Here is a 21,453-nt window from a genome sequence, read left to right as displayed (position 1 = left end):
AATTGAATTCCTTAATGTAATGTGAACAGTTATTTCTATATTCCTTTCACCCTTTATTTTCTATTTGAAGAATAAAAATATAAAAACCAAACTACAGTACAATTTTCTTGACTATGACAGTAAAAGTTTGTCATTGCATATGACTCACATTTCATTAAAATGCATACAAATATGTCCTGGGATACACACACACACGTTTTCATTTATGGATATACATGAATATATATTCTGTATGTTTCAATTTATAGATTTATCGATATAAATGAAAACTTAATTGAATCATGTTCTTAAATAAAGATGCTCAATAATTGTTTCATGACCACAACACTTTACGAGCACTCATTTTATAATCCGGAAATGGAACAAACCCACAAAGTGAACAAATTCTAGTTTAATCTATTACCCATTTTGCTAGTGTACTATAGAAATGATTCATATATTACTTTAATGTCAAATTCTTGATTAAAGTAGAAACATAATTCAACTTCTATTGCGACTTCCTTGGAGGAAAAGTTGGAAAAAAGCCAGTGATTCTTAAATGTCTGAATCGTTTTGAAAGATATTTTAGGGGGAAATAATACTGAAACTTACTTAGATGAAATTTAGGTTATTCTTCTGTTAAAAAGATTTGAAATAGTGTCAGGAAGGGCTATTTATTGTACCACATTAACCAATCCTCTATCAGTGATTGAAGAGAGGAAAAATGCTATCCTGTCAAATGTTCGTTCATTTTGCACATCAAGGGCACAGCTCAGAAGGCTGGTAACGTCTAGCCTAGTGAGATACATAAACTGATAAAAAAAATTATTTACAACAGCATTGATTTAGATTTATTCACTTTTAAACTTCTTTTACACATTTTGTGTCTTAAGCTTTTAAAGTATTTTAAATGCTATCATCAGATCGTGAACATAATACCATACTTCCTATTGCCTGTATGCTTTTGAGGAGGCTACACAAATATTAATTTTCCAATTCTGGAATTAAGAGAAAGAATATTGCAGAACTTATCTTTTTGTTCTGATTAAGTGATACTGAAAATAACTCTGACAAGGTCTCTGGGCCAGTGACGACAGTGAGTTCAAATAAAGATTAGATGAAGATGAAGCGCGGTATCTAAGGTAAGATACACATCTTTACTGTGTATATGTGTGTACAAGAAGGAAAACCTGCTTTTTTTTTTGTTTTAAGTAGATGTTACGAAGGATGATTTTCTTTGTTTTTCAACTTGCAAAATCTCTTGAAGGTTGGAGCAGAGCCGCCTGTTACCTTTGAGCATCGAAATACCGCAAGTTATCCCGTTTCCTTTTCCCCTCAGGAAAGATGGGTGCAGGGTTGAGATGTTACAAGAGCATTAAGAGAGAGCCATCAGCTTGGCATAGTAGAAAAAGCAAACCCAAAATGAAAACACCCGGATTTTAAGCGCAGATCCTGTGAGGCCGGTTTGCACTGGCCAAACGCCTGCGTTAACCCTTTGGGCGCTGCAGCCGGGATCCCCGGTGTTTGCGGACCCGACCGGCAGGAACAGAGGTGGGGTGCCCCGCGCCCGCATGGGGAGTGAGCTCTCTTCCCCAAAGAGGGAGCGAGCCGGGCAGCACTTTTGTCGTCCGGTGCGTGCGTCACGGCCCGGGACACGCGTCGAGTCCGTTTTGGAGTGGGGGCAGAGACGCGGCGAGGAGCCGCTCAAACGTCCGCTGACTGGGGGTTCGCCTTAATCTGTCCTCGCCAGGAGCGCTCGCCCTAGCCCTCCCGCTGGCTCACTCCTGGGCCCTGGAGGGGCACGGGCCCGGGGGCGGTTCGGGAGGGGGCCCAGGTGAAGGGCGCCCGCACTTCTCCTGCGGCAATCATTGCTCTCCTGCCTCCACATGTCGCGGCAGCGGCCCGGCCCCGCGCCGAAACAGCAGCTGTGACTGACGGAGTCACCTCCCCGCGCGCCTGAGCCACCCCCTCCTCCCCCGCCGCTCCCTCCTGCACCAACACGTCATGGAAACACGGACGTCAGAGGCTCTCAGCCAATCGCAGGCTGCGGCAGGAGGGAAGGGGCGCGCTGGAGGGGGCGGGGGCAGCAGCTAGCCGAGGCGCTCAGGGGAAGGAAGAGAGGGAGGGGCGTGCGGAGGCGCAAGTCCCCACCCCCGCCCCTCAGTCCGGCCACCCTTTCCCGACCGCGCGGCAAGTTCTAATAGCCGGGCGCGCGCTCGTTAGCCGGGGGCGCGCTCGCCGGGTCCTCCCCTTAAACGCCCTCCCAGTGCCGCTCCGCTCCCAGTCCCGGTGCGAGCCGCGCTTCCTCCGCGCGCGCGCGCGCGCGCACCCGCCCGCCCCCAGGGTCCCCGCGGACCGCATCACGTGACCGCGCCCAGCCAAGGCGGCAGCGGCGGCGGCGCGAGCTTCGGCGGCGGTGGCGGCTGTGGCAGCGGGAGCAGCTGTGCCGCCAGCGTGGAGCGGGAGGCGTGTGGGTGTGGAGAGAAGGGAGCGCCAGACCGGAACGGGTGAGCGTTCTCCTCCCCCTGCCTACCCCGGCAATCTTGCTGGCCACCCGGTGCAGACGGGGTCCCTGCCCGGAGCTGCGCGCAGCCCCCTCGTGCTCGGCCGTCCGCTCTCCGGTGCCCGCGGGCCCCGCCCAGAGCGGGGCGGGCTGCGGCGCTCACGGAGGGGGCTGCACCCCGCCCGCGGCTGCTGTTGCGGACGGCGGCGTGAGGCCGGCTGAGCTACCCGTGCCCAGCGAGCGCGGCGCGCCCTGTGTGCGGCTCTGCGGAGCCGAGGAGGCGGGTCCTGCGGGGACGCGGGCGGCCACTCGGTGGCTGCCGGGCGCTGGGCGGGGACGGCCGGGCGCCGCCTCCTCCTCCTTCGCTGCCGCCGCCGCCGCCGCCTCCTCGCAGTGCAGCGTGAGTAGGGAGCCCCGGCTGGTGGACGCCGAGCCTCTCGGCTCCTTGGCCGCCCGATCCCCGAGGTGCAGCTGCACCTCCGCGTGGCGCCCCGAGCCGTGCGAGCCGACTGCTGACGCGCTGAGGACAGAGCCCCCATCCTCTGCGTTTCCCGCTGCCCCTCACCGCTCCGCGACCCTCCTGCAGCCTCCCTTTCCTTCCCCCTCGGAAAATGGTTCCCATTGCCGGGCGAGGTGAGTGGCGGCCGCCGCCCGCCAGCGGCGGGGGCGGCGGGGCAGGTCACCTGCGGGGGAGGCCGGGCGGAGCACGGAGGTCTGGCGTCGCGGCGGGGGTCCTGATAGCTGGGTGCCCTTCGGGTTGCGCCGGATTCGGGAGAAGCTGGCGGGGGCGGCCGGGGCCCCTCGCAGGTTTCCTCTTGTCGGGAGATTGTAAAGGTGAGCGGGTTTCTCGCCGTGCACCCCAGCCGTGCACCTCAGCGCCGGGTCAGTCCCGGAGTCGCTGCTCCGGGCTCGAGGGATGGGGCTCGTTGGGGCTTCTGGTCTATACCCGCAGGTCTTCGGCTTCACGGAGCCGTCTCGGCCGCACCACGGCCCATCCCGCCACCGGTCGCCCCCGCCACGGCGCGTGGTGACCTTGAGGGCACCGTGCCCGGCACTCCCTTTCCCCGCGCCTCGGGAGGGTCACCCTCTAATCTTTGGCCTCGGCCCCCCAGACGCACTGCGGGAGGGGAGCGGGGGCCCCAGTCGGCCCCTGGCCCGGGTGGTTGATTGTTGGCGTGTCAGGACGGTGATTCCCCGGGAGTTGGAGAGCCGCCTGGTCTTTCTCCTCACGCCTTCCGTCTGGACCCCCAGGATGTTCACATTTGCTTCCGATTCGTGTTTATTCACTTTAAGAGAAAAAAGCCTGCGCCCTCACCTCCCTTTTTGGGGAAGGAGTCTGGAGGAGGACTGCGTTCCAGTGGCAGGAGTGTGTGGGGTGGGTGGTGTGCTCTCTCTATCCCATCCTGCGGGAGAATCCTGTGGCTAAGCTGGTTAGCGACCCCTGGTTCTGCGCCGCGGTCACCAGCCAGGTTGGTCTCTGTGCGCATTTCATTCACCAGTTTTCTGCGGGACTCGCAGCGCTGGGAGTGCTCGCACCCTGTGCGGTGCTTGGCGCGGAGGGGAGGGCAGGGCGTCCGGGTGGGCTAAGGGGGTCTGCCCATACTTGGAGGGCTCGACCCTCCTCGACAGGCTGGTATTTACCTTTTCCTTGGGTTAGAGCGCTGCAGACAGCCACCTTTCGCTTCTGTGCCCGCTACTTTTCTTGGTTTATTAATAATCTAATGGCTTCTGTTGGTATCGATTGTTGTTAGTGATAAATTAGCTACATAGATTTTTTTCATACGTGTGTAGGTATATGCATATATCTGAACTTGTCTGCCTTTCAACATGGAAGCCTTTGTTGTGTTTAACCTCCCCCACCTGAGGACAGTCTTATTTTAAAATAAAGCTCTTGTTCAGCGTGGGTGTATTTTATAATAAGAAGTACTTGTAAGGGCCTGGTTTGTATGAGGTTCTCATCTGGCAGAGGGTGTGTAACCCTTTGGATGGTGGCCCACGTGAGTGAATGGAGGGCCTTCACCACTTGCCCCGATGCCAGCCTTCCCGAGACTCCCTGTCCTTGTGTGTGGCAGGGGCGGATTGGGGGAATTAAGAGGGATTGGAGGAGAATCTGCTTTTTGTACTTGTGCGTTTCATTTGGGTCCTCCTCCTCCCCCTCTCTTTTTCTTTATCCTCCTGGTGAGTTCACATTTGAGGTAAATAGAAACATTTTTTTTTTAATTGGGAACCTTTGATAACTAGTATATAAAATGGGCTTATTTAGCTGTGATTTCAGGAGGACGTTTTAGTTTTTACCTTGCTTTAAGATAAGACAGTTAAATTGCTGTAATTAAGGGTGGATCTCTGTCCTGATTTTGGCTTGGGTGTAACTGCAAAGATCTTTGAAAAGTAACTGTTATTTCCTACCATATAGTCTGCAAAAGTGAGTCACATTCGGGTGAGTTGAGGACAGAGCGCCACCTTTAATTTAAAATTTCGTGATTTTCTTTTATTAAAATGGTGAAAATTCGAGGTACACCTTCTTGATTTTTATCGCAGCTGTCATTATTGGCATCCCCATTTTGACGTATAAGGGGGGGCATTGTCTTCATTTTTCTGTATTCTCTCTCATTTCTCACTCTTGAGAGAAATTTCTGCAATTGTATGGGAAATCATATTTTTTTAATTGAAGCTTGGGATTTTAGCATTCTGAGATGAGATGAGAAACTAGTTTTGATTTGTGTTTATAATAATATTGATCATCTGGATCTTCTTGGTAAAAGAAGGAAAGTAAAAGCTGCTTTTAATAGGTGGTTTAAACTAGCCATTGCCACCAAATAAAGGTACCTACCAGCATGACAGTGGCTTTACATTTTTTTTTTTTTTGGTTGTAGGCCTATTAACAGATTCTGAAATAAACATGCAGGATCAGTTATAGTAATTCTTTTTTGTTGTCTTCCAACAGCTTGCCTTTTGTGATTTTACTGTTTTACAGTTGCTTGTTCTTAAATAATGCAAATGAACACTTCGAGCAGGTGTACTTATATTCAAAGTTTAATAAAGACCGTGTTAGAAAAAGTGGTTTGTGTACCTTGCTGCTCTCAGGTGCATCTCATATAAAAATAAATGGAGATTTTAATACTTTGAAAACAAATACTGTAGTGACAGCTGAGATTTCTTTCCCTTCCCCTTCCTCCCCAGATCATAAATATGAGGAACGCTGTCCCTTTAGGCACAGGCTCCTTTTTTGATGTAACATGAGAAAAGGAATTTAGCTCCCATGTAATTAATTAAGATATGGATATTATTACATATAGTCTTACTTACAAACCACAAAATGTTATTGCCCTTCTATCTGCATTTAAGTTTTCATTCAACACTTGTAATTTCGCTATAGACAATGTAAAGCATTGGCCATTGAGCTGTAGATAAGTCTTTATTAAACTAAAATTAGCCAGAAAATCTGTTTGAGATGAAGGGTGTTTTATGCCCTTACTGCTGTGTGGTCTCTGTCAGACTACGGAATATGGCCCCAGGATAAAGGATATTATTTGAGCTATTAGATTAATGCATGCAGAGTAATTATATGTTGTTATATATACTTTGATAGAATCCTTGATTTTAGAGTGAGATTTACTAATTTCCTTTGTCTGACAGACATGTTAACTTCATTTCAGATGAAACAGTCTCTTACCATGGGAAATGAGTTTTAAAAGGAACGGCCACTTACAACTATTGGTCTTTTGTAATACTGAACAAAATAAAATTTGCTTTTTTTCCTCTTACATTTTACACATGAATACAGCAAAATTGATGTTTTCACTTTTTTATTCTGGAATTTTGTAATGAATGAGCAAAGAACAGTAAAAGGATTGAGGATCAGAAAGCAGAAACAAAGGTTTAAGTTTTTGCATCTCGGGCAATAGTATCGACTAGTTGGAAGGGAATAATTATTTTCTATTAGCTGTCATGATATGTAATAAAGGTACTAATAGTAGCTTATTGGGGACTGTGTAGAATCTGTGGTGACATTGCAGGGAAAATAACATACAATAGTTATGGGAATAATTTTCATAAAGATAAATAACTTTAAAAAATTCACTTTTTAGCTTTTAGAAATGTTATCTATACATACCACATATATTATTGTCTTGTTAAAATTTTTTATTATAGAAATTATCAAACATGAGAAACTAGAGAGAATGATATACTTACTGGCCAGTTTTGACAATTACCAACTCTCGTGGTCCATCAAATTTCATTTATATCTTAACACAAGAAATGGATCTGTTATAAATGGGGATGTAGGACAGGTAATCAAATAGAATTTTTATATTTGTAATTTTGAGAATACTGTGTACTCAGTAGCGTCCAGTATCTAATTAAATCTGAACGGTCAGTTTTTATGTTGTTCATTGATTCTTTAGTGGCATATACATTTTACTTTTTCTGGTGATAGTTTGTGTATTTTACAGCAGGTACCCAAAGATAGTGTCTCTCAAATTTTGCTGTCTTCAGAAATCACAGGCATTATTATTAACTACTTTACAGTTTTCAGAATGTATTTACATATGACCTCATTTGATTCTCACAATAATCTTGTGTGGTGAGTAAGGTAGACAGTTGTACTTTTTTTTTTTTTTCTTCTGGTAGATAAAGTGATTTGTCTAGGCCCTAAGGTCATATAGCTAGCAGCTTTTTTAGCCCAAACTGGACTTTAGGTGGCTTCTAGATTTTGCTCATTGCTCTTCTCATTATACATATTTATGTAAGTTTATGAAATTTATGTATGGAAAATCAGTTTTGATCAGAATAAATTCAATAGAGAAATATGAATAGGTTTGTTTGGGTTGAGCTTTATTAATTTAATCATTACTTATATTTGGTGTAATGCACATAGTTTGTATTTTGATTTACTTAACAGCTGGGTGAATGTGAACATATCTGAAATACTGTATTTTTAATATTGTAGATTTTTTTTTAAGTTCAAAGAACTGTTGGTCTAGGGGTGTCTTAAATCTTGGATAAAAATAAAATGTGCTATACTAAAGGCTGCTTCTTTAAATTTCTGCTGTAACTTTTTATGCACTTGTATTTATGCTATAACATGTTTATTACCTAAATCTCTTTGAAATACTGATTTGTTCTGTAATGAAATTTAGTTTAAAAAGTTCCAAATGAGGAGATTTTAGTTTCTGAAATCCAAATTCTGGTTATAAATCTCGCAAGAAAGATGTGGTTCTCCAACATTAGTGTGCATGAAGAATCACCTGAGGGAGTTACTGAAAGTGCAGATTCCTTGGGGTTGCCCCTGGAATTTTGATTCAGCAGATTTGGGGTGGGGCCAAATGCTGGAGTAGTCTGCATTTTGAGAAACATTGACATTGCATTTATAACTTAAGTTAAAGTTACATGGTAGAGATATCTAAATCAGTAGCAAAGTTTGATTTGTTGATGCAGGTGGTTTTTGTGACAATCCTAGAACTGATAAATTGAAAATATTTCTGTTATCTTTGTATGCACAGTCTTTCAGAAGATCCATCTGTGGTTAAGTTACTTATTAAGCACTGTAAACTCTTAGAGAATGTTCTTTTATTTTCACATCTTAATGTCTGCCATTTTCAAATGACTTGGACACCAGGGTTTATATTCAAAAAGAATGCATGCTGTATCCTTACAGTAATGTGTATTTATCCTTTAGTCTAGCTCTTTGTTAGAAGAAAAGATTCGATATTCCTTCAGACTAAAAGGACGTAAGTTAGTCGATAGATAGCTCTCTTTAATTTTAGTTAACAAGCAGTTGATCTTTCAAAAAGAGCAGGTAGATCTTCCAAGAATATTAGTCATAGCATACTAATTGATAATTCCCTATTTTATGCATTAAACAGAAGTTACTGCTGTCTCACTTAAATGTTAAATAACAGTTTGTGTAGTTCACCAGTCTACTCTGACTTTTGGAACTGTTTTATCTAATACTATATACCACGTGAATTACTTGCCTTTAATAATTTTCCTCTTTAAGACCAGTTTTGAAATGCAGTTGTTTTTTACTTCATTTATAACAATATAGTAAATAGCCTGTATCTGCATTTAAAATATATTTTATAATAAAATTAATTTCAAAGCAGGTTCATCTCAAGACTGTTGTGAACCTGATTTTGTTTGTTCCAAAATGTAGTCTTGTTGGTTAAACCTTAAGGTATATTTAGGAATCATAGGTTGTAATTTACTAAAGCTTATGTAATCTAAATTAATAAATATTTTTGGTAGAGAGGTCCAAATAAACTATGGGCACAATTTTTTTTTTTTTTTGGCCATATTTTTGAAAGCTATTTTCTATTAAATTTTTCCTAGGACAGTGTTAGCTATTCCAAGTAATATGTGGTGTTTTTAGTTACCTTTTTGGTAAGAATATTTGGTATTTCTAAGTACAGTAACTTCCAACAATATGGTTTCTTAAAATATGGGATACCTGCTTTTGTATAAATATTACTGTCACCTGGGCCTCTGAGGGAACAAATAAAGGTAGTTTTGAATGGACCAATGCTTGCTTACACTGTGAAATCTGAGATTACACTGCCTAACTGTAAACTGGCATGACTACTGTACAGACCTGATAAATTTAGGAGTCAAATTTATGTTTTCTGAAAAAATAGGTCTTAAAGATTTGACTATTTAACTTAAAAGATGCTTTTTAAATAATTTTTTATTAGAAATGTGGATCTGTTATTCATTATATTAACCCTGTGAGTGAGTTCTCTCTCAGGAGGATTTTAAATAAATAATCTTATACTCTCAAAACTCTCAGATCTGCTGCTTTAATCTACCTTTCATATTTGTGCCAGAATTTTCTTTTGTTTTTTGATAACCTATTTTAAAACACAGTTTCTTCACTAAAACTTTCATTGGTTTTTTATTTTTCTCTTTATCAAAACACAACTTGACTCTGAAGGCCTTTTATAAAGTAGCTCAGTGTTTTCTAAAGTGTGTTTTAGAATGCTGGTTCCAAAAAATACTAATAGAGATTTCCTGGGGGAGAGAGGCAAAACCACACTCCAGGATATGCTGGTTTATGCAGTTTGGAACTTCTCTGGTACTTTAATGTGCTAATAAGGGCTGAATCTAAATGTGTTTAGTGTTTTGTCCTCTCATTTCACAAACCTCCCCTTAGTGGAACATCTCACCTTGTTAACTTTGTGTACCAGGATCACTGTTTTGCACCATTCCAGGGGGTGCTGTTCACATAGAACACAAAGTGAGTTGTGTTTTCTGGAGTTGAGAGCTGCGTTGCATACTGTAGTATCGCTGAGTATCCACTGTGTGACTGACTGTCTTAGAGTTTGGCGGTCCCTCATCCTTTTGTTGTGAATGTATATGTGTTTTTCCTCTCACCTGATAGGACCCTTAGGGGCCAGATGCTGTGCTTGATGCCTATAAGTCCCAGCACTTTGGGAGGCTGGGGCAGGAGGTTCGCTTGAGGCCAGGAGTTCGAGGCTGCCTGGGTGACACAGCAAGAACCTGTTTACCAAACAAAAAAACCAAATTAACTGCCACGTTGAAATTCAGAAGTAGAAAAGTCCTGCCTGTAGAGAAGCTAAATTCTACTGTCCTAGTAACATTCTGTGAAATGTATGTAGCTATCTCCCAGAAGTAAAACATTGTCTTATGAACCCATCTGAGTAAGATTAAAATTTCAAAGGTAAAAAGGTTTTAAAAATCTCCTGGAAAAATTTCCTTAACCTTCTCTGCTTTACCTTAACAGAAGCTACACAATGTCTAAATCCTAAACCAATATGCCAAAAAAACAGTACCTGAACATTTGCTGGATAAAGTTCTATATATCCTCATATAGAACCCATGTCTTATCTCAGTTCTTTTATGTTATCTCCAAATGAATTACTAAGACAAAGGGATAATAAATGGGAAGTGTACAACCCAGAGGACTTCAGACAAGAAAATTAATGAGAGACGATGGGAAAGGGCGGAGTAATGCTGAGTTTTGAAGAATGGGCACATTTAGACAGACCAGAAGACTGAGCATCGTATCATTGCTGCCGTTTCATGAACTGAGAGCTGTTAGCTCATGACCTGCTATACAATCACTGGGCATCAGGAAGAAGAGTAGGTATACGGTTTCTGCTAAAGTGTAGCAATGGGTTATTCTTCCAGCTGCCTTCCGGAGGTCAAGAAAGAAAGCCTGTATTTGACTTTGTCATTTCTATTGAGTGCCTGAGTGATACACAGAGTAGTAATTTTAGATATTTAAGTAACTAAAGGTTTATATAGCTTTAGTATGTAAGCTGTTATATTAAAAAGTGCTTGAAAAAATAAGAGTTGTTCTCTGGAAATAACATTTTCCTATGATTAGCACAGCTGAGACCCTACAAGTGCACTGCTATTGAGTATTCCCCCAATCTTTTAAATTTTATAGGTCTAATTGTTGGTAAGGTATTGTGAAAGGAGTTCTAAGACTTGTTCCTGCTTTAATTGACGTTGCAATAACGATCATAATAAAATTGTTGGTCAAAGAGTAGCACAGGAGTGGTTTTGGTAGTGAAGAAAATGAAAAGAAATCTGAAGGTAGAGTTGAATGGAATCAGCAAAAGTCAAATGGGCTGGATTAGTTAAGTTGTTTTTCTACTGGGACACTCGTGGATGATCCTGGCATATACTCCATGCTCCCTTGCTAATGTCTAGATTTTTTAAATACCTCTAATACTAAGATTTTTAATTTTTTGCTGTACTTCTGTCCTTTTCTTCTCTATTCATGCTTAAAAGCAAGTAAGTGCTACAACTATTTTTTGTTTGCTTAAAAAGTGACTCATGAACTTAAGGTATTTAAGTGTGGACACTCCTGACAACTAATACTGTAGTGGAGAACTACTGAGTTAAAGGGTACCAGTGCAAATAGGGGGCTGAAAACAAGGAAGGTCAGTCAGTGAATGGGAAAGAAATCTGACAAAGCCTGGGAAACGGAGCTCCTCTAACATCAAACCATCTGCATGTTGAGTCTCAGAAAAACAAGGATTCACCAGTCAACCCTTTTCTACTTGTACAGTGGATTTAGGGTAAAGTTTATGTTACCCTGTCTTTGGCCAAGCGCAGTGGCGCATGCCTGTAATCCCAGCCCTTTGGGAGACTGAGGCAGGAGGCTCCTGCTTGACCACAGGAGTTTGAGACCAGCCAGGGCAACATGACGAAACCTCATCTCTACTAAAAAAAAAAAAATAATAATTGGCCAGGCATGGCGTCGCGTCCTAGCTGCTTGAGAGGCTGAGGTAGTAGGATCGCTTGATTCCAGGCAGTAGAGGTTGCAGTGAACTGAGGTTGTGCCACAGCACTGCAGCCTGGGCGACAGAGGGAAGACCCTGTCTCAAAAAATAGGTGACCCTGCCTTTGAGCTTAAGCACTGTTGTTTTTATGTACATCATTTAATGGTGGAACTTGATCACCTCTGGCCCTCCTGCTGACAGCATTCCTTTTGCTGGAAATACCCACCTTTCTCAGAGCTTGTGTCTCCTTTGGTTTTGGTTTTTACGCTGTGATATGTTAAGGACTCACCAGATTTAAATGTGAAATTTATCTTCACCACTAAAAAACCTACTTGTCTTGGATAAATCACTTGGTTTCTTTGTTAACTCCTCAAAAAGTACAAAGTTTTGATTTTTCTCTCTTGGAAATTTGGCTTTTAACAAAATTTGTATAGCAAAAACAGGTTACCCCCTGCCCCCAAACTTTCAACCATTTGTTTTTTTATTCTGTTAGGTTTGCCTTCCAATTTTGTCTTTTAACTACTGTCACCATTTTGACATTTCATCTGTGGTATGCTGTGTTTGATTTATGAAGATAAATACATTTATTGAAAAGCTAAATTATCTAAGATTTCAGTTAAACAAGTGGCATATTACTGGCATTTAACTCTGCTTCTTGCCAAACATATACTAAAATGAGAATAAGAGAAATCTTTTTTTAAAAAGCCGTAAATCCACAAGGGAGAAGAGAAATCCACACCAAAATTTTAGAAGCAGTCAACTTAGTAGACTCATAAAGCCGAACTCTAAGTAATAGAAAAGCCCAGAAACAAGTCAGTTTATAGAATTCCCTGAGAGCTCAGAGCTGGAAAAACATGGTACCTCTGGTGAAGAGGGGACAGGGGGGCAAAATAGGAGGACTGGTTGAAATTTTAGGAATTTGATATCCAGATGTCTTTCCCTCTCTCTAGCTCTGTGATCTCTTTTCCTTCACCCTTGCAGAAGGCTGGAAGCTTACTTTCTCGAGAAGGCTATTCACACTGGGAACACAGTTGAAAACCAGGGTACCACACTCAAAACCGAGTGTTTACATATTTATGTCAAGATCACCAGTCTTCTTCCCTCACCCAGCTTTCAGAATTCTGGCCAGAATCGAAGTGTCTTGTCTTATCTAACCTGACCAGCTCAAGGTAAAAGACCTCAAGAATCGGACATTGTCTGTGTCTGTCTCCAAAGAAAATGTCCCAGTCAGATCACCCTGCTGTGAAACCCATATTGAATCCAGAACTTCTATTTAGCTTATTTGTGTCCTTTTTTCTCATAATTGAACAAATTTTTTATAGTCTTATTGAGATGTAATTGGCATAGAAGAAACTTTACACTTAAAGTGAAAAACTTGAGTTCCGAGGCACGTATATATTCTACAGTCGCCACCACAGTCAGGTAATCATTCCCCTAAATTTTTTGTACCTCCTTACCTACCTTCCCTTCCGCTCCCTCAGCTCCTTCTTTCCTCAAGCAGCCCCTGATCTGCTTTCTGTCACTATAGAGTAATTTGACTTTTCTGGAGTTTTATGTACATGGAATCATACAGTATGTGTTCTTTTCTGGTCTGACATTCACTCACCGTCATTGAGGTTTATCCATGTTGTGTATATTAATAGTTCTTGTTATTGCTGATGAGGATTCACTGTATAGATACACCACAATTTGTCCATTCACCTGTTGATGGACATTTTGGTTCCAGTAACGTACAGTCTCTTCCTATTATCGAGTTGTAATTTCTTTATATATTCTTGATAAAAGTACTTTAGGAAGCATTTGTGTTTGTGCTGGGCATGGGAAGAAGAATGGTGATAAAAGATATGAGTGGATCACTTGAGGTCAGGAGTTGAAGACCAGCCTGGCCGAAATGGTGAAACCCTATCTTTACGAAAAATACAAAAATTAGCCGGACGTGGTGGCATGGGCCTGTAATCCCCACTACTAGAGGCTGAAGCAGAATTGCTTGAGCCCAGGAGGCGAGGTAGTGGGCCGAGATAGTGCCACTGCACTCCAACCTGGGCAGCAGAGCGAGACTCTGTCTTGGGGAGTGGGGGAAAGATATATATGAAGCCTAAAACTAAAAAAGCAAGCAGTAGCTTTGTAAGCATTATTTGTAGAGATGGATTTGAGGGTACTGTTCCTAGGCGCTTCAGAGTAGAAAATGGGATGGGGGACTAAAAGGACTGCTGATATTTTAAAAAAAAGGGTCGGGGGAGCACTGAGAGGAACACTAATATTTAAACAAGCCTTTTGGATCCGTTTTCCTAAATAGACATTAGGCATGTATAAGTTTGTCAAAACTGAAAATGAATACATGTATGAAATAAGTTTAAATGTGTGGATAACCCAGATATGTCATCTGTCATTCATCTTCTGTGTCTTTGTACAGTCGTGTGCAATCTAGATACACAACTCAGTTTTACTTTGGGTAAAATAATCCAGTTTTACAAAAGCAGAAGTGAGCAATGTGGACATGAAGGAACATTTCTTTAGTGAAGACAGTCTATGGATAACTCAGGAGTCCCCTTCCTTAATTTCTCCCTCCAGTCATCCTCTACTTTGCAAATCCAGATTCCTCATTCCTTTATTATATAGAACAATCGGTTGCCCTATTTCGTTTCTTGAGTCTTCCCCTGGGATTCTGACGCGCCATACCCCAAGCTCATAAAGACACATAAAGACTTTTTTTTTCCCAAATAATTACATATAGCCCACTCCCTGATAAGAGTCTGGTGTATGATTTCTGTTTCTTCATCTGGATAAAGCCAAATTCCATTCTGCTCATTAAATTTCTGTCTTCCTATTAAGGAACTTGATACTTGAATTTCTTCTTGCTTTTTTTTTTTTTTTTTGAAGGAAGTAGAATCTTAGGAAAACAGCAGTCATTTCTTAAGAGATGTTAGAATTTAGAGGGTGGGAAAAAAAGAAAAAAACTAATGTTCTTTTGTTAACATGCCATGAAAAATAGACTAGCTCCAAAACACACTACTTACTTTGACTAAAGGGAATTTAAGATTATTGAATAAAATGAACACCTGTGTAGCTGCCTTCTACCTGCTGGTACTGTTCAAAGCAATTTACACATATTAACCCATTTAAATGAGTGGGTTCTGTGTAATATATGGATGAGGTATTCTCTATAGAAAAAGATGAAAAGGGCTATGCATAGTTTTAAAGGGATACCCTAAAATACAGTGACTTACATAATCTTTTTACCAATTAGAAATATAACACTATCTAATGTTTGGAAAATAGGACAACGTAAAGTGAAACAAATCACTCATAATCCTACATCTGAGAAATAGCTAGTTTTAACACTTTAATAGTTTTTATCTTTTGAAAAACTTTCCTATTAACATCCTTCAGATGATGTAGGTATAATTGTGTGCTTTTTAGAAACTTTGTATTATTTTCTCATGTCATTAAATTTTTTCATTAACATCATTTTAATAATGTTCTATCCTGTGGCTAGTGCCTTGTTATTGGATGTTTTGATTTTGAATTCTTTTCTGTTAAATAATATTCCAGTGAGCATCTTTATTTGCAGATGTTTGTCTTCGTTTATGATTGTTTCCCTGTAATTACTGTATTTAAAGGATTTTGTTAGTTTGTGATCTTATGACTAAAATTTTCTTCCAGTCTCCTTTCTCTGTGGCTGGTCAGATTTTGGGGAGTCTGTCTTTTCTTGCTATGTCTGTAGTATGTCCCACTCATTTCTAGGTCTCTGCTTTACTTTTCCTAATTTCCATAGCACTTTTAAGAATTCATATTTTATTGTTTACATGTTTGACACCTCCGTGAGATGTCCAGTTTGGGAGCAGGGATTGTTCATCTTTCTATCACTCACCCTTGGCACAATGCCCTGTTATACCTGTGAGGTTGTTAATGATTCTTGAATGGGCCTCTTGTGTCTGGTCTTGAGCTTGAATCCACTGACACTGGACTTCTGTAAGATGCTTGTTTTGTCTCTTAGAAACTGTAGTGTGCTTGGGGTGAGAATTTATCACAGATACTGTTTCTTTTAACTTTGAGCTGAATGATATGTCAGGTAAATGACACAAAGATCGGAAATATTTTTGTATAACTGTGTTATATAAATTTAATTTTTTGTGAAACAAGAATTTTACTATCCCTGCTTCTAAAGAGCAGGATAGACTTTACTAAATAGAATAGAATACTAAGATGCGGCCAGTGGAAATGGGTATTATTTAAAAATGCCAGTGAGTAGATGTTTTTGTAAAATGTTCCTTAACAGATTAATGTATCTATCTTGTTTTTTTTTAATAGAGGAGGAAACTTCAAAAGTTTGACATCTAAACTTAAATACAACTATAGCTAAAGCGTTAATCCAAAAAATTTAAGTTTCAGTATTGTAAACAAGGTAAAACTTTAGGGAAATTTAAAGGTGTCGTGGCAGGCTCTTTCTGTGACATCACATATGACTTTCTTTTCTTTTTTTAAATTCTCATTTCAAGTAGAAAATTTCAGATTTGAGATAAATATTTTCTTGTAAACAATATTTATATGATTGCTATGGTAGACAGTAACAACTGTGACCTGCTAAGAGGAGAGAGACTTGTCATGCAGAGCTTTAAGTTAGCCTTGCTCAGTGTGTCTGGTGTTCCTTCTTGGTTTCCTTTTTTGTGCAGTGATTCATCAGGTGCTGTATGCTTCCAGAACCAGTGTAAGTGTGTGCACATGTCCCATTCCTGGTCTGTGATCTCTTCTATAATGAATAGGGGTATATTGTTTCCAGCTATTCTTATACAAGTAAAGAAGGAAAGCATTCTAGAATCTGCTGTCAAACTTTCAAACTTCAGTAGTTTTGCTACCATTGTATCCTATTCTTAAAATTCTTTTCTTTTCTTCCTTTTTTTTGGAAACAGCATCTCTTTGTTGTCACCCAGGCTGGAGTGCAATGGCACGATCGTGGCTCACTGCAGCCTCGACCTCTCTGGGCTTAGGTGATCCTCCCACCTTAGCCTCCCAGGTAGCTGTGACTATAGGCGTGTGCCACCATGCCCAGCTAATTTTTGTACTTTTTGTAGAGATAGGGTTTCACCATGTTGCCCAGGCTGGTCTCAAACTCCTGGGCTCAAGCAGTCCCTCCTCCTCGGCCTCCAAAAGTGTTGAGATTACAGGCGTGCACCTGTCCAGTTCTTAGAATTCTTGATGGTGATCTCTGACCTTCTGTCACAATTACATTTGGAGGGTTTTCTAAGTTGTGCTGAGCTCTGCTTGTACTTCCGCACACAGCCTAGGTGGCAAGCCAGGCTATCAGTTTTTTATGATGTCGGACTTGCTCCTCCTGTCTCCCTTCCTAAAGTATACCTGTGGCCCTAGATTTAAATTAAATGTTTCCACAAGTGGGAACTGTATTGGTTGAAGGCCTTATTCCTGAGTGGAGGGAAAGCTCCTTTAAGCAGATTCTTTGGCCATGCCCCTTCGATGTGTGTTTGATACCAGGTAACCCCCCTCCCATTAGCAGCTACCTTAGGGAGTTGAAAGGAGGAAACTTTGAGTGGTTTGGGGAATGTGGAGAGATTATAGTTTAATCTAGATCTGCACATGTACAGAAGGAGTTTGAGGTTGTCATTAAAAGTCATAGATTATAGTGGCGTTGGGGATTTTTTAAAATTAAGATGACAGCTGTAAGTGGGATATGAGAGGGACAGAGACTAGGACAGATTATGTAGTTGAATATAACTTTTTTTATATCTAGTTAGTAGATACACATCTCTCTTTATATATGTATTTGAACATTCAGTGCCATTGTTTCTTTTGGCTACTCAAGTAATTCTTAATTACTTAGAATAGCTATGGGTGTAGAAGGACGAAATGTATCAAATTAATTGTACCATGACATTCCTCTAATTTTGAGGTCAGTGGAAACCAGTCTTCTTGTCCTGGAATGTAACTTAGTGGACTAATTGCTATCTGGAATGCTACTGAAATGGGGAGGAATCAAAGAGAAAGCAGAAATAGAAGAAGAATGGAGAGAGCTGTAGGATAATTTTTCTCCCAGCCTAAGGCTATTATTTATCCAGTTTCCTGAACCATGTAAAACAAAGTAGAGAACCAGGAAATTGGCAGAAAAGTCTTCTAAGCCGCCAGAAGTTCATGAATCAAGACTCTCAGCGCCTTACTCCACTTTAGGTGTTTACTTGCTGTATTTACTCATATTTTAAATACATTTCGATAATTGGTTTGCCAGCACACTGCAGATGAAAGAGAGCAAATTTCAGAAACTAGAAAGACTAGAATCAAGCACAAGTATCATAGGAACTAATTGAAAATTTACATTTTAGTGATAGAAGGTTTTTAGAGTAAAAAATAATTCATAAAACTTAATAGACATGGACAATTTGGTTAAAAAGCAATAGCTGTGTGCTGCTCTTCCTATCTGTAATATCCTCATCCAAACTAGTCATTTTTTTTAGGACTCATTATGAAGTTCCTTCATGAAGTTCTTCTGTCCTCTCCAGAAAGTTAAGTGCTTATCATTTAGATTATTCATTAAGTTAGTACTTAATAAATTAATGTGTCCAGTTGAAGTCTGAGCCCTCTATACTGCCCCATTCCTGCTGTCACAATGGTTACTTCGTATCATAGCAGTTCTTCCTGTATTAAAGACATGCTCAACCTGTTCATTGTTTATGCCTTTGTAAATCGTACTCCCCTTACCTAAATATTACAAAATAGAACTCTTCATTCAAGACTCACTTTAAAGGTCAGTTCTTTGATAAAGCATTGCCGCAGCTTCCCTAGGCGTGGTCATTTCCTTGTCCATGTGTTGCCATCACTTCATAGTAAGTTAATATTTACTTAATTCTGAAATAACAGTTAGAAAATAAATTATTGGCTTAATAATAGTTGTAGGGAATAAAATGAAAAATTAAGTATACATTCAGAAATACTTTACTGACAGAAGCATACAGTACATCCTCGGTGTGGTTGATAGGTTCTTGGACACTGTGACATTAAGTGAAATGACATGTAACAAAACCAGTTTTACCATAGACTAGTCTATATAAACAAGAGTTAAGTCTTATGGCATATTTCTGATCACAGAAACATTACCAAATATCTGATATTAAACATTGAAATAAATGTAATTCCGTACATACATTTAAGGAAGATTGATACAACAAGATAACCCAATTTTTGGTGAATCAGTGAGTAACAGTGGTCATGGTAGTTAGTGGGTTAAATCAAAGAATAAATGTTTGCTAAGTGAAAATTGTAAGGAGCACCTCCTACCACATGAAGTTGGAAACAATCATAAACACAGCAAGCTTGCAGATTGCTCTCATACCACATCATTTATTGTAGAGCATTTGTATGATTATTGTATACTTTAGTAATTTTTATTCAACAATAATTTGTAATTATTAATTCATTTCTCTGATCTGCTGATTCCATTTCAGGGTCATGAGTGGCCAGAGCCTCTCCCTGAAGCACATCTTTAGTATGTGGTAGAAAACCAGAATACCTGGAGAAAACCCATGCAGATGTAGGGAGAAAGTGAAGATTCCACACAGTCGTCCCAGCCTGGAATCGATTTTGTTTTTTCTCATCAGTGTCATAATGAAACCATGTTAAACGAAACATTATTCAAGGATCTGCTGTCGTCTAGGCATAGTCCACCGTCTTCAGTATAGAAAAATTTGAGTCTTAGCCTGAGTTTTAAGTCAACTAAATCATTTTGGCCATTGATTAAGAATAACATCATGGTAGCATGTTGCCTTTTTTTTTTTTTTTTTAACCTATGTTCTATTATCTTAACCTCTTTAGCAGCTTTGTCATTGACCTATAACTTTGAAACTTAAAGTGTATAGGTTTCATTAGAATTTCCTACTGGTTAATCCCAGCTTTTTAATTGTCTTTATGTTTTTAATTTTTATTTTTGTCCTTAATGTAATAGTGACCCTGAGTACTAATGCATGAAAAGGAAACACCGTGCTTTCTTAGTTTGAAAATTCCGTGATTTTCTGAGTTGGCAGATTCTTTAATTGCTTTGCCTGACTTGTGACAGGCAATCTGTGTATAAGCTAGCTTTTGGTTTCAGTGTTACTTCTTAATTATAGGCTTCTAAAAGATATTTTAAACAAAAATTAGGGATTCAAATTCCCGTAGACTCAACATGGAAAAAGGGGTGGAATTTCCTGTTTTGTGGGCTAAGAATGCTGGGAAGTGGAAAGAATGGTTATTTGAGTTAGGGAAATATGGCTCTTAAGTTTATCTGTTTGCAAATCTGTCTGCCTAGATAGACTGAGTTCTTTGTTGAGACCTAGCATAGTATGTGACATGTGTTATTAAGTCGTAACAAACTGAATAATAATCCTGAGTGATCACTTTCTGGTTAATTATGTTTGACTTTTACAGATTGTGTAGGATAAATTTTGTGGTACATTGTCAGAAGATTTTTATGTAAAATATTTAAAATAAAGTTTTGTCTTTATAATGGTAAGTTTTAGCTTATGGCAAATATCTTATAACCCAATTCTGGTGAATAAATAAGTGTTTTTGACATGGAGAAGAGTTTGAGTATTATACTAATAACGGTTACCGACTTCAGACCATTGCTTTACTTAAAGAAAATGGAGTTGGCTTATAGGCTTTAATATTTGAGGTCATAAGGATAAAGAATCTGATTTTCTTTTTTAGTTAGAAGAGGACTGATTGTATCAGAAGCATGTTGCATGTAACAGTTGGTATCATTTAATCCGTATAATAACCCTGTAAATAGGATAATGATTTCTTTCCCTATAGACAGAGAAATGAGTCAGTTTACATGCCTAAATGCTGAATGGCAGAAAGGCATGTGGGCCCAGCTGTCTAACTCTAGTCCACTGCTCTTTCTGCTATACACAGTTGAGCCTCTCACATGTTATTAGAAGTTTGAAATAATGTCAAGAGCTAGATTGTTTTTCCTTTTTGGAACTAAAATGTTCTTGGATGATTCTTAAAGTGCTTGCCTAATTCACCCAAAGATTGATGGAAAATGTACAAGAGGCTAGGGATTTGGTTTATTCTTATTGATTCTAAATATTGACTGCAAAAAAGCCAGATTTAAATCCAGTTCTCCTGAGGTTGTGGGAATATTGTGCCACATACTTAAAGAAACAAGCAGTGAAGATTTGATATTATCCTGATTTTAAAGGGAGAATTTATACTACCAGAAGTTTTAGGATAAAATAGTAATTGTTGATTAAATATGCTATTTCCAGTGATACCAGGAAAAAATAGTTAAGGTCTGTAGTAGAAAACCATAATAAGATCTTAGAAAGCATTCATGTCAAAATTAGTAAGTGGTAAGTAATAAATGGTAAAATACGTGTTTATTAGTGGGTTTTTTTTTTTTTTTAAGCAAAACTGTTTAATTCAACTCACAAGAATGAGCAAGTTCTTTGGGCTTAAGTTGTTGACATTCTGAGTTGATTCAGGAAATCCTGTATTGCAAGACACTGTATTGCCTTGCCTCTGATAAACAACAATATTTGTGATATAATTTTTACCAACATCCCTGTACTTACAATGTGTGAACTACCCACTTTATTAATAAGACTTGTTTACAGAATTACTCTTAATGATAAATCTTCCAAAAAAGTTAAGATTTGCTGTCATTGAGGATATTTTCTTTAAAAAGTATCCCAGAGTATAAAGGAAATGTCAAAAAAGGAGAGCAAATGTTTT

General features: G+C 40.0%; 1 protein-coding gene across 6 annotated transcripts in view; it reads left to right on the top strand.

Annotated features, from left to right (window-relative positions):
• The first annotated feature begins 2,339 nt into the window (after positions 1 to 2,339).
• ATP2B1 (ATPase plasma membrane Ca2+ transporting 1) overlaps positions 2,340 to 21,453 on the top strand; it is a 119,370-nt gene continuing 100,256 nt past the window's right edge. For 3 of the 6 annotated variants that reach the window (XM_050748572.1, XM_050748570.1, XM_050748574.1), the window contains exon 1: positions 2,340 to 2,486. The gene's annotated coding sequence lies outside the window, so the exon portion shown is untranslated. Of the gene's footprint in view, positions 2,487 to 2,840; positions 3,116 to 21,453 lie in introns of those variants that run through there. The other 3 variants (XM_050748571.1, XM_050748568.1, XM_050748573.1) reach the window with 2 other exon arrangements.

Source organism: Macaca thibetana, chromosome 11 (assembly GCF_024542745.1).
Source record: "Macaca thibetana thibetana isolate TM-01 chromosome 11, ASM2454274v1, whole genome shotgun sequence".
Lineage (NCBI taxonomy): Eukaryota > Metazoa > Chordata > Mammalia > Primates > Cercopithecidae > Macaca > Macaca thibetana.
The sequence above is the reverse complement of the archived record's forward strand: the minus strand, read 5'-3'. Positions and strand labels throughout refer to the sequence as shown.